Below are 16,310 nucleotides of genomic sequence, written 5' to 3' on the forward strand. Positions count from 1 at the left end.
TCTGCATTGAATAACACCCTTTTGCAATGTTCCACTCCTTACAAATTTACCTTGGCTGCTAAAACTGATATGACTATGTAGACTGTGCATGAGAAAAGGAGGTTTTGTATTATTATTCAGATTAATATTAGTACAAACTACAGGCATATTTGATGACCTTTATGCAAGAGATGAAGGTCTGCAACAAAATAACAAAAGAAATAAGCTGACTTTTATATAAATTACAATTAAGATCCAGTCCTAACTTTTCTCAAGTGTTTTATTTGAGTGAATTGCAGCTAAAGCCATTCCCTAAACTTTACATTGTAATCCTTTACATTCAGTCCCAGCTGATTTGTTGATTATGTTTACCATATCAACAGCAAAATCTGTCTACACTGCAGGTCTGAAAATTCTGGAGGCAGCTAACAACTCCTAAAACAGCAGGGTTGTAAGAAACACAACAGATGAGCAAATGGTGGATGTGTTAACAGAGCAGCCAAACAGACTCTTTGTTTTAATAAAGACGCCATACAATCAGCTGCTTTTTAAACTCATGCACTATAAAAATCAGATTTCATGCTGCACATGGCACAACTACGTTTCACACCAAAGCAGGAGGCTACTTTGCTGAGGGGTAACAGGAATGCAGTTTAACATCAGCAGCTCTTGATTTAACAACTAACTGTCTCCTCTGGTTCCAATACACCACAAAAATTAAAAATGATTTGGTAGGAAGAAACAAAACACGCCAACGGTGACAGCTAATTTGTTTTGTTGATGGCCTGTTGATGAACTACTGCTGTCAGTGCTAAACTGGCTGGTAAATTTATTGTCCTATATCTGCGGCTTTGTTACAACAAAAACCACTGGGTGTTTCACAGGTTGGCTGATTTGAATTTCTTTGCACTGCTCTTTCTCCATCTTCAAACACAGCGTAATAGCCATCGTTAGATGCTGAGACTGAGAATTTGAATTAAAAAGGGTTAAAAAAAATAAATAAATAACCCACTGCTCCTGCCTGGCAACAGAATTGTGGAATCGGCATCCGAAAAGAATAACCCCAACTGTTGCATGCATAGAAACGTTACGGGGCTCATCTTGGTCTTCGCAAAAGCTTTATCATAAGTTTTATGTCCATATTTCATGAAAGCCTACAGCCCAGCAAATATGTTATACAATTAAAGATTAAACACATGCAGCACTGTAGATCAAGGGTTATTACACTCTGACGTGAATCAGTGGTGCACAGGGCAAGCCAATATTATCATAATTTGCCCACAGGCATAATAAAGACCATGTTAACCTCATACAATAGAGTTGGTGAGAGGACGCAGATGGTTTAAAGAAGGAGCTGCCATTGTTATTTACTTATATAGAGGCACATTACATCATGTGCAAGGCAGATTTTAAAATAGAGGCTCAATCCCTAATGGAGAAAAAACATCATACGCTAAATGTGTGGGAGAGCAGGTGCACTACGTTTGACCACAAACAATCACAATAATGGGCAGCACAGTCATTTTCATGTCATGCAGCTGGTCCTAAAGCTAAAAGAGCAGCCTGCCTTCTTTGTATTGGCAGGGCAGATCGTCAACAATGAGAATAAGCTTGCTTTATTGTCTTATATTAGGGTCTTTTTACATGTATGCATATAGTTTACTTTGGCATAGTTTAAAACTGCCACAACACAAAACAACTGTGGAAATTTAAACATTGCATTCAGAGGAAATGTGTACTTAACAAACTGAGTGGCTGCATTGATGATGCATAAGTTAGCTTGAGGCGAACACAGAGACTTGCTGAATGTGAGATACAGTATTCTGCTGAAATGATTTATATGCCTAAAAGTGTTGAGAGGTTTCGTGTACTCACAAGGTTCTCCTCTGAGTTTAACTGAATTATAGATGGGGATGTTATTTTGCTTTTAATGCTATTCTGATTCTTTTTAATGTTCATGTACAAGACACTAATATTCAAAATACAAACATACTGTGGGGTAATAAGTTTTGATTACGTGTCCATATTTTTTAATACAATGTTTGAATAATATGCACCTTAAAGCATCATTACACTTCCCAGTTGACAGAGCACACCCAACATGAAAAAAGAAGACATCTGCATTGACTGTCTGAATAAGGTGACAATTTTAAGGTAATAAAAAGCAGAATATTCTTTTGAACAACAACACAAACAGCATGTGGACTCAAACCAAAGTAATTCCTCTCAAACACTGTCATAACTATAAAAATATGAGGTAGTGCATTTCTCTGCAGATTCACACTGCTCGGCTGGTATTTCCTTTATGTTTTTGTTTTTCTGTATTTGGGAGGATTTTTGGCTGCAAGCTTTGGGCAGAGGGTGGGTAGAAACTAGCTAGTGACGGGCGCAGTCAGTGCGAGGATTATAACATCAAAGTAATTCATATCCAGCGCAGAATATTTACTTTGAAATAAAATCTAATGATGCAACACCTTCCCATGGGACTGTGTGGAGGTGTGGATTTGTTTATTCGTGCTTTGTAACAATGGCTTAATTTCTTTGATTTATTGCTTCTGTGACTGCCAAAAGTCTTTCTTTAATTTTCTTGAACTCTGTTGTTGTTATTCTGCGGCAAAGGGGAGGCTCCAAGGTTGAAATGGCATGTTAACAAACAGCAACCACCCAGTTAAATTAAAAGCAGACAACGTCGAGCATCATAAAATGTGAAAACTGATTTTAAGACTGATTTTGAAAAGAGTAAAAAATTAAACACTACATAAAAAATATTGCTGCACCCTTTTAAAAATCACCTCCTGTTCATATATTTGTATGACACATCACATTGCCTCAGGTGGGCAACTGGGTAACTGCATGCCAGAAATGATCCGTATCAGCTGACTCTTGCATCACCTATCAAATTAAAATGAGGTAATTAAGTGATTCTGATAAACTGACAAGCTCACGCTTTCTTTTTTTTTCTCTTCTGAGAGGTTAGTACATGAGACAGAGTGTCCCATCCTGCCGGGATTATTCTGTTAAGCGCCTTCAAATGCATACCAGTTTTTACAGAGTGCTTCAAAACATCTTTTTTTCAATAAATCATCCTGAATCCTTTGATATGAGTGCCTGCATGAATTGCCTAACATTTTTCAATAGTACTGTAGGCTGTATTGAAATTAGTGGTGATAGCCCACAATGTAACCTATCAATTGTATTCATTTGAACTTGCATAGCTGTCTTTTATCAAAGGCTTAACAACAGAACTTAAAGGTCCAGTATCTGACCTTATACCTCTGGTTAGTCATACTAGAGCTGGAATTTCATACTTCACAACAAACAGAGCCTAAGCTTAGTACCTTAACACGCACAGTTATGTCAGATTAAGGTCAACCTTGACTAAGCCATTTAGTTGGACTACTGTACATTCCTCAGTATACAAGCAAAATAAGGGAATCAAATTAAGTATGTTTATCCTTGCTATGACAGATGGTGATATACCTCCTTTCAGCTTGTTAATATTGGGCCTTTTCTGATTTTGCCATTATATCACAGACCAAAATAACTGCTAACCAATTAAGCAGTTGGCAAAAATGCTACCAAGCTAACTGGCAAATTGGAATTCTTTACATTTCTCTGTACATTTTGTAGGTTTTACTTTTTTACAAATGAGATGCATGTCATCTCTTGTGTTTTTGTGTTTTTCTCCATTGTTCCATGCTTCTGATTCTTTGTGTACTGGCTTCTTCTCGAGCTTCTTCTGTCATCTGCTGACTGGAGCTCGACTCGGTCAAAGTTGGACTCCAGTCAGCGGAGTGAAAGAAAAAGAAAAACCTAGCTGAAAATCTGTAAATTCATACTCCCAGTAAATAAACATGCTTATGTAATCAATGCATATGCACAACATTTGTAATTGATGAACACAAATTAGATGCTGTGATTTATGGGCTGGACTTTAAAACAACTTTTTAGAAAAAGGAAGAGCAGCGGTGTGAGCTGCTGAAGAGATTTTGCTGTGTAAGTCTGTGGCCGAAGATTCTTTGAACAATCGGCAGTCTGCAGTGTTCCCAGATCATTGTGTAGTATCGTCTTGGCTCTCTTTGAACCTCAGCTGAGGTAATTATCAGTAGTGTCAGTTATATGGCACTGCCTAAAACCAGGGAACAGAAAAGCGACATTTTAGCCTTTCAAGTAACTCGTAGAATTCTACATCAGAAGCAACATGGATTCAAGTCTTATCCAAATATTTGTGCAGCTGAATAAGGGTTTAGATTTTCCAAAAATGCAGTAATTCCAGACAATTTAAATATGTGTAGCAGAAACCTTTGGTGAACTAAAAAGTATGCTTCTCCTGTTTTGGAGTGTCTAAAGTTAAAAAGAGGTGGACAAGACAGTGGCAGATCTAGGATTTTTCTGAATAAGGGGCCATCAAGGGGCCACAATTTTCATACAGGGGCTAAGTATTTGTCCAACATCATTCGAGATTTTTCAAATTTTCTTCTTCTGTAAGCTTTATTCATGCTGGACATAACTTTTTTTCTCATTAGCGTCACTAGTGTTTCGACATGGAATTGCATCCACCTATAATCTGATCATCGCTCTCGGACAAAGGACCGATGAGTGACAGGACAGGTGTACTTCAGGGGGCCAATCAGATTTCAGCTGGGGTCAATGCCCCTGTGGCCCTGCCCATAGAATCGACCCTGGGACAAGAGTATGCTCCTTTAAAAACATTTAAGTTGGATTTACTACAAACCATTAAAAGAGTAAAACAGAGAATTAGGCAAACAGACATCAAGCTAACTGGCTTACAAATGGCTCATTAATGCTCAACGTTAAATACGTAGATGCATGCAGATGGAGCCTTCCTTCCATCCTCTGCATTCATTTCGTGCAAGACCTTGCGGATGTGTACCCAAACAGAGCAAATGGAGCAGTACCACCGGAAATGGTGGGGGCAGTGTTGTGCAGTATAGCTCATGTGGAGGAACAAACAACAAGAAGACAAAGACAGAAATGGCGAAACTCTGAGCCTTAAGTGTCAGTTGAAGTTGCTGTTAGGTGGCTTTTATGGTTCCTTCACTGCCTTTCTGCCATACCATTTTAAACAACAACCAACATGTTAGCTGCTTAAAATGTATCCATCAAATTTAAAGACTGGAAATCACCAGATATTTAAAAGAAGGAATTGGACAAAATATGTAGCGCATTGATTAAACAGAGCGCCTGGGTGACAGATCTAAACACTCACCTGGGGAGACATCATTGTAAATCCATACATGCCAATACAATACGCACAAGCAAGTATATAGAAACTAAACAAAAAAAACAGCACACAAGATAAGGGTATGGATGTTCAAGATGTTTTTCCAACTATAACTTTTCCACAAATCTAAAGGTCAAGAGTAATTAAAATGAATGTAATGCTATACTAAACCCTATGTTTGATTAAAAAATAGGACAAAAACTATATTAATGCTGAAATGAGAATTTTTTATCCATTTTCCATACCTCCCCAATCAAATCCAAGCAACCACACACACTCACTTATTTTTTTTTTCAAAAATTCAATAATTTTTGAATATTTTGAGTCAGATAGCAGCAAGGTTTTCCAAAAAAGTTGAGACAGGGGCATAGAGGCACATCTATCACTGTCTTGCATCACCTCTTCTTTTAACAACACTTTGTAAGCATCTGGGAACTGAAGAGATAGTTGCTGTAGTTTTTGTTTGGTAATGGATTACAGCTTTTCAACAGCTTGATGTTTCCTTTGACATATTCTTTATTTCATGTTATACCAAATGTTTTAAAGAGGGACAGCTGTTGAGTGTTTCTGAAAGTGTCATTTCTTTCTTTTTTTTACAATGTTATTGCCTGAACATCACCAGATGTTTCCAGATAAATAAATAGATTCTTACTACACATTACTTTGAGCTACATTGCCATAGGTGTATCATATATATTACAATAACTCAGTAAAGAGATACAGTAAAGTACTTACATTAATTCCAAGTGAAATGAGAATTAGCTCATTTCAGAAGACTACTGTCATACTGCTATCAAAAATTTTTTGAGATTGTGGCATTTAATTAATCGCAAATGGACTTCAACACATATATTCACCAGATGCTCAACTTTCAATTTTCAACTCTAATCCAATTGAACCATTTTCAGGTGTAATATGGGAAGAAGTGGCCCAAAGTGATTGACACATCTCTATCAAGTTGTGAATAATCATAAGGCAGCTTCATTAACGCAGACAAAATAGGCCAAAACATTTGATTTCCCCCAAGGTGCAGAATCAAACTACTGAGAAAATTACATTGCTACACTGTGGAAGCAGCAATCACTTATTGAAAATTTGAAACTAAATTATTTATTTAAATGGTATATTGTGTTTCTCTTTACGCTTACCCTAAAAAACTAAATAAGGGGTTTAAAACAATGCTAATTTGGTTGCTAAATCACTTTACATACATATATTCCCTTGAGAAAGAAAATACTTAATTTTCCCTTGTTAAACATTCAACTTTGAGGTTGACTAAAAATTTGGATTGCTCAAAACAATTAACTTAGTTGAACAATAAAATTCATCCTGAGAATAGAGCTGACATTGATAGTTGCACGCTCACTGAAATACAGACTGTAACAAAATGTCCGTGTATTCAGTTGATGTCAAGCCTGCCCACACCTCCTAAAGAGCACCTGCTGCCTTATGAATGTAGTCCCATGATACACTACCACAGCTTCAAAGAAATAATCATTTTCTCCAGAATACATGGCAAGCCTGAATGCCAGCTCGGGCTTCTGCATAATGGCCCAAAAAAATATCAGAGAACTAAATGTTGCAGCATGTTTAATGGATAATGTTTGAAGAATTGAAGAGTGAGACTCTGTGACTCGGGGAAGGTCTTGTGTCACGTTTTATAGGCTTGTGCCTCTGCTGCGAATAAAAGACACATTAAATGACCTGATATTTTAAATGGGGTTTGATGAGACATTTTTCCTAGAATGTACAAGACATGATGGCACATCCTGGTTTGTCTTATGGATAACTGTGATATGTTATTGATAAAAGGAGGTTGTGCAAAGTGATTACCATGGTATTTGCACAAACATCTCACTGGCTTTACCTTGCTCACAAATAATGGGTCACCGTGGTCAGGTGATGTGACTGAGAGCTGGGTTTAACCTCCCTTTTCTCTCTGACTTGACATCTTCACACATAAATAAACATTTCAGAGCCTCAGCAACTACATCATTAATCTAACATAGGGTACATGTTTTATTCAAATTTGCTGCAGCTTGGTGAGAAATCGGGTTGGTCATATGATGAGGGAATAAATGGATAACAGCTGCTCAAAAAGATAACTAAGTGCAGGTTGTATTTCCATGCTGTTTCGTACTAATGTTATTGCACTAATGTGAAATTCACATTGTTATAGTGTTCAAAATTCTAAAATGCCTCAAATGATGTGCTATGTGAAGCTATCTTAAGAGCTAGCCAGAGTGATTAAGTGGCATGCAGGTAACATCCAATTCCAAAGTTCAACCTCTCTGAGGACTCAGGTCAGTCCTTTACTATAAACTTGTTGTATGCATAAGGGCTCTTATGTCAACTTCTTGGGCCATTAGACATACACTACTGAAGGCTGTCCTAGAACTGACTCACACTTCACAGTGTTGTGTCATAAAAAAATAAAAAGGCAGGAATCATGCAGGAAACCCTAAATCAGAATACAAATAGTAAATATTTCAAGGAACAATGATAAAAATAAGTCATGTGACATCATTCTATGCGTTTTACTTTCCAGTTTTTGTGATTATTCATGCATTGGCTGAACACATTACATCAGTTAAAATCTGTGGAGTTGTTATTTTGACCGCTGGGATTGTGTTAGTTTAAGACTACATATCATCCTTTAGTTGAGAAACTTTCTAATGAACAAATGTAAACTCTGACAATATAGTATATTGATTTAACAAAAAAAGTTGTCAGCATTTCTCCTATACATCTTAGACATGATAATAGTATAACAATATTGTGTTTTATTCTTTTAGATTGGTTTGTGACCAAAAACTACTACGTTAGTGTCTTCTTACGGTTAAACAGATGCTGAAACAAAAGTAATTTCTTCAGTCTATCTTCACACATGATATAAATGGTAAGTGGTAATTTACAACCTATGACTGTGATGGTTTAATCCTAGCAGCCTTTGAATTTACAGCCAAGTTGTCTGCAGGATCAGGCAGCAAACACATAGAGGCCTACTGATCAACTGCCATGTTTGATATATCATCTTTTTTTTTTATTTCAACATTAACTCATGATTCAGCTCAGGACCATATAGTGGGTCTGTTATACATGTTAGCAGCTATCTTGTATCAAAGGTGCAAAAAGATAAATGGTTTCATTTGTTTTACTAGTCTGGATCCATGTTTAAAATCTGAATTTAAAATGCAGGGATGGACGATGAACATAAGCATAGAGACTTTCTGAAATGATTTCCTCTGGAAATAAAACAAACAATCATATTAAAAATCCAGCAGCTGCACACCAACCCATTTCCTCTTTTAGAAAGCTCTGCTGTTTTGAGCGAACTATCCCATTGTAGGCTCTAGCTTTACCCTCAACCAATATGACCCAAACATAGCTCATTAAACATTAAGATAGCACATTTTGTTCTGGATTGTAAGTCTCAAACCTCATGTTGCCATCCAATCCATTAAGCAGTCATTCTTTCTTTTTCTTTTCCTTTATCTACGTTCTCTCAGTAAATCCCATGACACTTTGCTTACCCCAATATTAGCTTTATTGGTGCTTTGCAATGGTTTATTGGATCCATTCCTAAGAAAGGTAGTGATGACTGTTTCCTCTTCTTGGATATAAAAAAAAGAAGATGGAAAGCCATTTCTTTTTCAAAATTGAGATGCACATTTTACCTGCAGTATCTCTAAGGTGTATGATGACGCTGTCCTAGCATTTGCCACCAAATATCCCACTTTCAAGAGAACAAGTACAGACAAAATGGATAGTCACTAGCTTTTAAAGAATAGAGGATTTTCAAGTTTGTAAGACACATTTTAAAACAAGGTGCTGGGTGGTTTTCTGCTAGGTTGTGGTAGGTTATTTGGTCTCCAGTCACTTTATGTTACATTGAATGAAACAATATGGTTTAAATTATCTTTTCAAAAATAAGCAAATGTGTCACATATATAAAACAAATGTAAGCTTTATAAGTCTTAAGTTCTGTTATGTTGGATCTGAGTAGGTGACCAAATGCCAGTTACCAGGCTGACGTGATGCCGGCCTGAAAAAGCAATCACAACTACTTCAGCACTATGTCGACAAGAGTAATACAAAATCCTGCAAAAGTCTACAAAAGCACTTTATTAGTTTTCTGATGGATTTTAAATGTCACTTCTCCATAGCTACAGGCACTGCATCCGTGAGAGAGGGGAAACACTCATTCCCTAAAAAAAATGAAAATATACCATTTCTCATCCGTGACCTGTCAGAACAGAGGTCCTGTTGTCTGCCATTAACTGAGCACTGCCCAACCACCACTGAATATTAATGGAGCCTTCCCTGGATCATCAGAGTGTGTGCATTTCATTCTCAATCCTATCTGCATCTTCTAGGGGACAGGCTTTGTGTGGCTGTGCGTGTGTGCATGTATTTGTGTGTTTGTGCATGTGTGGGTCTCAGAGCTGTTTGTTCATTAGAGAGGACATCTTCTGAATCCAAGGCCTGTCACACCTTCTGCTTGTGATCAGTTTTATTGCTTAACTGAAGCACAAGGGTCTAATTAAGCTGTCATCAACAAGCACAATAAAAAATCACCATTAACATAATCTATACCTTCACAGTTAAGGGAAATGCGAGCCTTAATAAGAATAGCAACCAGACTGACTGACTGACTGACTGACTGACGGGCTGCAATGATGAGCTGATTCCAATTAAATCCCACTAATGCATTCTTGTTAGCGGCACGGTGAAAACGGTCGCTGATGCTGAACACACAAAGTGGACTGATCATGTTGGGATGTGACAGCTTATCAACAGGCAACGCCAATCGAAGGCTCCCGCTGAAAGGGAAGAAATTGTGTGCTATAGCAACATAGTGACACGAGGATTTACATTGAAATCTCAATCCCCCAGTTGTGACAGTGCGTCAAGATGAGTAACGTGCGCAATATGCGAAGTCACCAAAGCGTATATGTTGCGCACACATTAAGCCCACGACAGACAGAAAAACCTCTAGTCACGTTTAGGAGGAGGTGGTGGTGAACATATGGCTTACCTTGAAGAAGGGATGCAAGCACCGGAATTAAGATGATGACGACGATGACGGCCCGTCCATCTAAAACACGATTCGTCTGTTCTATCCTCTGTCGGTGTGTCGATAATATTTTAACTAGGCCATTTCTTCTCGGATCGCAATTATTTCTCAAGAGGATAACGCGTCGCAAGCTCTCGCACGTCAGTACACCTTCTCGGTCTCCGGCTTTCTCCGGCTTTTCCAAAAAAAGCACACCTCATATTGCACCCTCCTCCTCTCATTCCTCTCTGACAACACCCTGCTCTGTTCCTCAGCCACAGATATTTTACTTTTCTAAGGCTGAAATGCTGCAGCAACCACAATTAAATGGAAAAAGGGGACTCACAGGGAAATAAATGCGTAACGCTACAGCGTCAAGACACTGCGCGTTGCTTCAAAAGTCAACGCAGTGGTGTGTCGTCTTTTCCCCATAAATTTGTCCGTGCTGATGATAATCCAAGGTGGGATATATGCCCCGCTGCACCGCCGGGGCCCTATAAAAAAGATTGTTTGACTTAAAATATGAAAGAGCGCACCAAAGACACCCCGCGAAATCAGGTGTCCAATCTCTTCTTTACGCGCTTGCGTGGTGCTCTCACTTGGTTTCGCTTGGTATCTGATGCTCATAAGAGAAAATAGAGGCTGAGCCTGACAAATAGCGCGGGCATCCTCCGTTTGAACCTCATGGTTATAGAGCAGCACTATAAAAATTTAAGGTTGATGCGGTATCAGGCTGTTTTGAAGCCGGTCGATGCCTGCAGTGAAGAGGATCCCTTCGGCTTTGGCTTGAACAGCCCACCTCTCCCTCTCTCTCTCTCAGTGCGGTCTCATCGACTCGCTCGCTTTTAGGACGCACTCTTGTAATATTTCAATCTCCCAGCTAGTGTTCATGACGACAAGGTGCGACGCACAATGCGCCGACGCGCCGCTGCATTTAAAAAAAAAGCTGCATTTAAAAGACATAGTTTGCTTGATTGCTTTTTAATGATGATGTGCACTAAGCTTACGTTGTTATGGTCATTTATTAACTTTTTGGCGCCAGGCGTCGGTGCATTGTATCCCCAGGCGTCAGGGATAAAATAAATATAAGCAATATACAATGAGCTAAAATGATCTGTTTAAAGGTAATATACACTCCTATACTATGAACTTGCAATGGCCTATCTGAACTATGAACTTTTATGATAATAATCATAAAAGTCTTTCTTCTTGTGTTCCTGCTTTTATGGTCGTTGAAATAGTCCTCAGTTTTGACGTTCACTTTTATCTGCCATTGAATTGGCCGCTTAGGGGCAGCAAAAACAAACTGTAACGCAACATGGCTGACAACCAGTCAGTTATGTTAACAATCAATTTCTTGATGAATCTGGCTCCGATAATTACTCCCAATTGACCTCTGTTTTGTTTTATACCAACCCCTAAGGGAAATATCTGTCCCTTTAATACTTTCTCTGTTTGTCTTCTGGTGTTCCAATGGTAGCATACAATTGGATTAACTTTGAACAAGAAAAAGCAGCTTGGAAATATGGAAACAATACCATGGGAGAGGTAAATGAACTGCACTTATCTAACACTTGGTGCTTTGCAATATTTGCTTGTCATTACACACCATCACACATTAAGTGCTTACACGCCATTCAATGTCTTACCTAATTCTGTACTTGGACATGAGTTCTTTGTGGTGACTGAATAAAATGGAACAGGAAAATAAGGAACACAAACATGTCCTTTGCTGAAGATGACAGGCTCATGAGAGCAAAAAGCTCAGACAAACAGAAACCACTCAGAGTCAGTGAATGCCTCTTTTGAATGGAACCAGTAACTGATGGGTTTGGCCCCAGGGGGACATCCATCTCAAGGTATTTAGGTCCAACTGGAAGAAGATATAGGGAAGACTGAGAGCACACTAAAGTGAAATCAGATAGGCCATTGCAAATGTAGCAGGATGCCTCTAGAAAAAATGAAGATATGGTGGCTGGTTATGAATGGATGGATGCACACTAGACTATAACTGGATCGTAAGAGCCATTAGTTGGATTGTATCTATGCACAACTGATGAAAATTTGTACTTTTACACTGTAAAATATTGACATTACATGGATTATCTCTCAAATAATACTTTAATTTCTTTTCACTGATTTTACTGTGTCACAGAATAAAAAAACGATTGACTTATGCCCTGGGACATTTCGTGTCCGTGTGTGTGATTCTGTACCTGAAAATAAGTTGATAGAGTAACACAGCCTCCAAGCATTTTGTAAAACTGTTACTGAAGCAATGCTCATAAACTATAACAACCATTAAAGTTGGTGTCCCCCCATCTCCTACGCTAACTCCATCTGTGGTGAGAAGATATCTTTAACTGTTAAGAAATCTGGGCACTAATTTATTATATTTTCAAAGAAAATAAGGAATCATCTGATTTAACTTGCAGACACTTGCAGGTAATAAACAAGTAAAAAAAAACCTCTAAATCATAGAACTACTGTTATAAAAGGTTTTGTAAATTATATTGTAATATGGCAGGCCCTAAATAATTTATTGCATTCATTTTTAGCTTTCTTAGAATATAAGAACCCCCCCCCCCATCCCTGAATTATTTAATCAAATGCATATTGTGAGAAAATGAGATTAAAACAGTTTAATCACTTTCTTAACATTGCCTCTGTTAAGTCAACCTTGTTAGTCAATCCTGTTATATGTCTTTTGACTTATTATGTCATATTCACCAAAGGGGATTAAAAAAAGGACACAAATTATCCACCATTCAGGGGATATTAATTTGAAGGAAATTTTCAGTGGGTGCTTGTTCAATGTCCAAATACTTATTTGTACAATGTACAAAGACAGCTATGATTCAAGTCAAATTTGTCTTTCTGACCAGATTTCTGAACTTGGTTAGAAAAGCTGAATAGTTGACAGGTAAAAAAATAATACACAACTATATTCAACATACACCAGTAATGGTAAAGACAATGGTTAGAAAAATCTTTTTGTGCCAAAGGTGCCAACCTTTTTCAATTGTCCTTGTGTGGAGGGCAGATCTCAGGTGTCATGTTAAAGTGAGAGGGTAGATACTCTAGACCAAGACAAGGTCCCTGGAGCTTTAAGCACTTATCAGAGGTCAGGGAGGAGATTAAAAGAGCCAACAGCTGCAAGAGTATCATCTGCTTACTGAATATTATCAAGGCCAACAACAATACTCAATTTGACCAGACCGGAGTTAAAATTGCCAGTGAGTGGGAGTGTTTTTTCCTGGATCTCATTACATTTTCAAGATTGACATGTCATAGGAGTGAAAATTCTCTCTGCTGAATGAAATTGTTTCCTGGATTGGCTTTCATTCATCTCATTGTTTGCTACTGTTAATCAAGGTTGTTCGCACTTCTTTTGTGTGCTGGGGTCAGAGGCAGCAGGCAACACGCAGGAGGAAGTGATAAAAGAGTGGAAACAAGTTCACATTTGAAAACCTCCATCTTGTTCCATAAACTGCACAAAATGTCAGTTGTGTATCTACCATCAGCACAGCTCGGATAAAAAGAGGTGAAATGTTCGGATTCATATGATAAGTATGTGTATATGTGTAAATTAACTTAACCAACAACTTTAAACTTCTTTCTTCAAAAGTGTTATTGTAATATGCAAAGAAATTGGTTGAGCTATATATGAACTTGTATCTGACATGGAAACGCAAGCAAAAACTGAATTGAAGGCTTTTAAATTGTCCAGAAATTACATATATTGTTTTGTTTTAAAATTTCGGGTCAAAACCAGTATAAATGTATACAGTACAAACACATACAATCTTTAATTCAAGGCAAGGTGTTGATTTAACTGATGGTAGTTGTTATGTGCTTCAAGGTTACACACAAGACTCAAGGAAGCCAGAGAATCCAGTTCACATATGCATATGAGGAGGAGATGATGTGTTACTAGAGTTGAGCTGTTGGAGAATAGCTCACTCTGCTGGATATATCCAGCTATTGCATTCCCAGGGATTAAAAAAACTGCCATGCCAGATACCCTGATTATATTGATTTACAAGCTGAATCCATTCTTTCATCTGTTTTAAAAAAAAAAAAATTCTACTCCTACAGCTGAGTAATCAGTGAAGAAAAGCTAACAGCGTCCTACACATAATAAGATGGTTTGCAATTCCCAGGTTATGTTTTAATAATAAAGTTACAGATCAACAAGCCAAGACCAGTTACAGGATTCATAAAACTACAGAGATAAAAGAGCCATTATATGAGTCCTCTAATTAGTAGAGCACAGTCATTAACTTAGAAGCTGTATATTCTCCGGAAATATACTGTAATGAAGCTGACATAGAGGTCCTCATTCTGATAGCATTTTAGAAACACAAAGAAAAAGCCAGAGATGCCTCAAAGGAGAAAGCGGTTTGTCAATATTTTCAAATCCTTAGTGTATGTTACACACCACATAAACCACTGATGGTTAAAGTCAATACAATTATATTCCTTAACATGAGACATATCATGATGTTAGATGTAGAAATTCTGTGCAGCTTTGACGAGGGCCAAATTGATGGCTAAGAACATTGATCAAAGCTTCTTTATGTGAAAAGCTCTTAATATCTATATGTATGACTTATGACTAAGGATACGTTTTGTGAATTATTCATGCTGGAGATATCACTGAGTGATGGAATAACCAAAACCATGGATAAGATTTATGATAAGTATATTTGATCAAATATATTTATGCAGGAAGAAGCATCTTCACTTTTTAAACGGGATCTGGGGTATTTGACACCATAACTGTTTGATACCAGAAAGAATATACGTATGTTCTAGAAAATTTCAGACTGCAACATTATAGTGTGAGGCTGAGGCAGAGCTACATTTTCCTCATATGACATGGGCCTGTTGCCTTGACAACACTGGCTATGTTAGTGTCTTCTTGCAGAGAGTCTTGGATAAGGCTCTGCTGTAAAATGGATTGCATAAGGAGACTATTTTTCATTCATTAAGCCCAGAAACATAATCAGTGTGGCTTATATGGAAAAGCAGGACAAAAGCAGTCCTCTTAAAGTAGGATTTTAAGAGGACTTCTTAATGCTATCTATCTATCTATCTATCTATCTATCTATCTATCTATCTATCTATCTATCTATCTATCTGGGGTAATCTTATGTTTGCAATACACACTGACTAACCCTGACTATATTAACTGCCCTAAAGTGAAATTAAACATACACTTTTAATACAGACACCAATTAGCTCTACACAACAGTAGAGGAATGCGTACTGTATATGAATTATAAGCCTATCTAATATAGCCTTTGTCTGTCTGCACAATATCTTGCACACAGTCACAAGGTTGCTGGGCTCTCCACATGTTGAAGTGCTTCATTATGTGAGTGTGTGTATATGCTAGAGGAAAATGCTGCATATGTAGAATAAGAAACATTTAAATGTGTGTGAGTGGGTGAAATGAATCACATTTGCCAGCAACAGTTACTGTTTCAGCAGGCAACTGTGATTTTTACTGACTCAAAATGTGTCAAACCTTGTCTCAGTCAGTCTTCCAGGAAGTATTAAGAATTCTGAATGAAGAATGTAAGGTTGACATTGTGCTACAATACATTTTCAAGTGTTTTGATTTGTCCTATTCGCATCAAGACCTTCTTTTGTATGAAGGGAGCCTGCAAACTAACTTTGAGAGTCATGTTTTTATGCACATGGTAACTAGCATGCAGAATTATGTCCCATTCTATTCCTACTTGTTATATTGAAATGAGAAACATGTCTGTCAACTGAAAGTGAGAAAAAAAAGTTTTTTAACAAGTTCATAGCTTTTAGCAAGTGTTTATTACCAGTTCAGACACACATACCACCCATTGACTACAACTCCATGAAATGAACAAAAAGTTGTTGTTGAAAGTTCTACAACTGGTTTACTTTATAAAATGGATCAAAAAAAGGGGCCGGATTTTGCAGGGAACCAGATATAAACTTAACATTGACATAGATTTTGCACAAAGTCTCTTCAAATTTGTGCGATTT

General features: G+C 37.6%; 1 protein-coding gene across 2 annotated transcripts in view; it reads right to left on the reverse strand.

The window, feature by feature from the left end:
* The window catches only part of nlgn2b (neuroligin 2b), a 65,296-nt gene extending 54,196 nt beyond the window's left edge, over window positions 1-11,100 (reverse strand). For both annotated transcript variants that reach the window (XM_072375110.1, XM_072375109.1), the window contains exon 1: window positions 10,263-11,100. The gene's annotated coding sequence lies outside the window, so the exon portion shown is untranslated. The remainder of the gene's footprint in view (window positions 1-10,262) is intronic.
* Window positions 11,101-16,310: the final 5,210 nt, after the last annotated feature.

The sequence above is a fragment of the Leuresthes tenuis genome, unplaced genomic scaffold (assembly GCF_036924035.1).
Source record: "Leuresthes tenuis unplaced genomic scaffold, fLeuTen1.0.hap1 SCAF_21, whole genome shotgun sequence".
Lineage (NCBI taxonomy): Eukaryota > Metazoa > Chordata > Actinopteri > Atheriniformes > Atherinopsidae > Leuresthes > Leuresthes tenuis.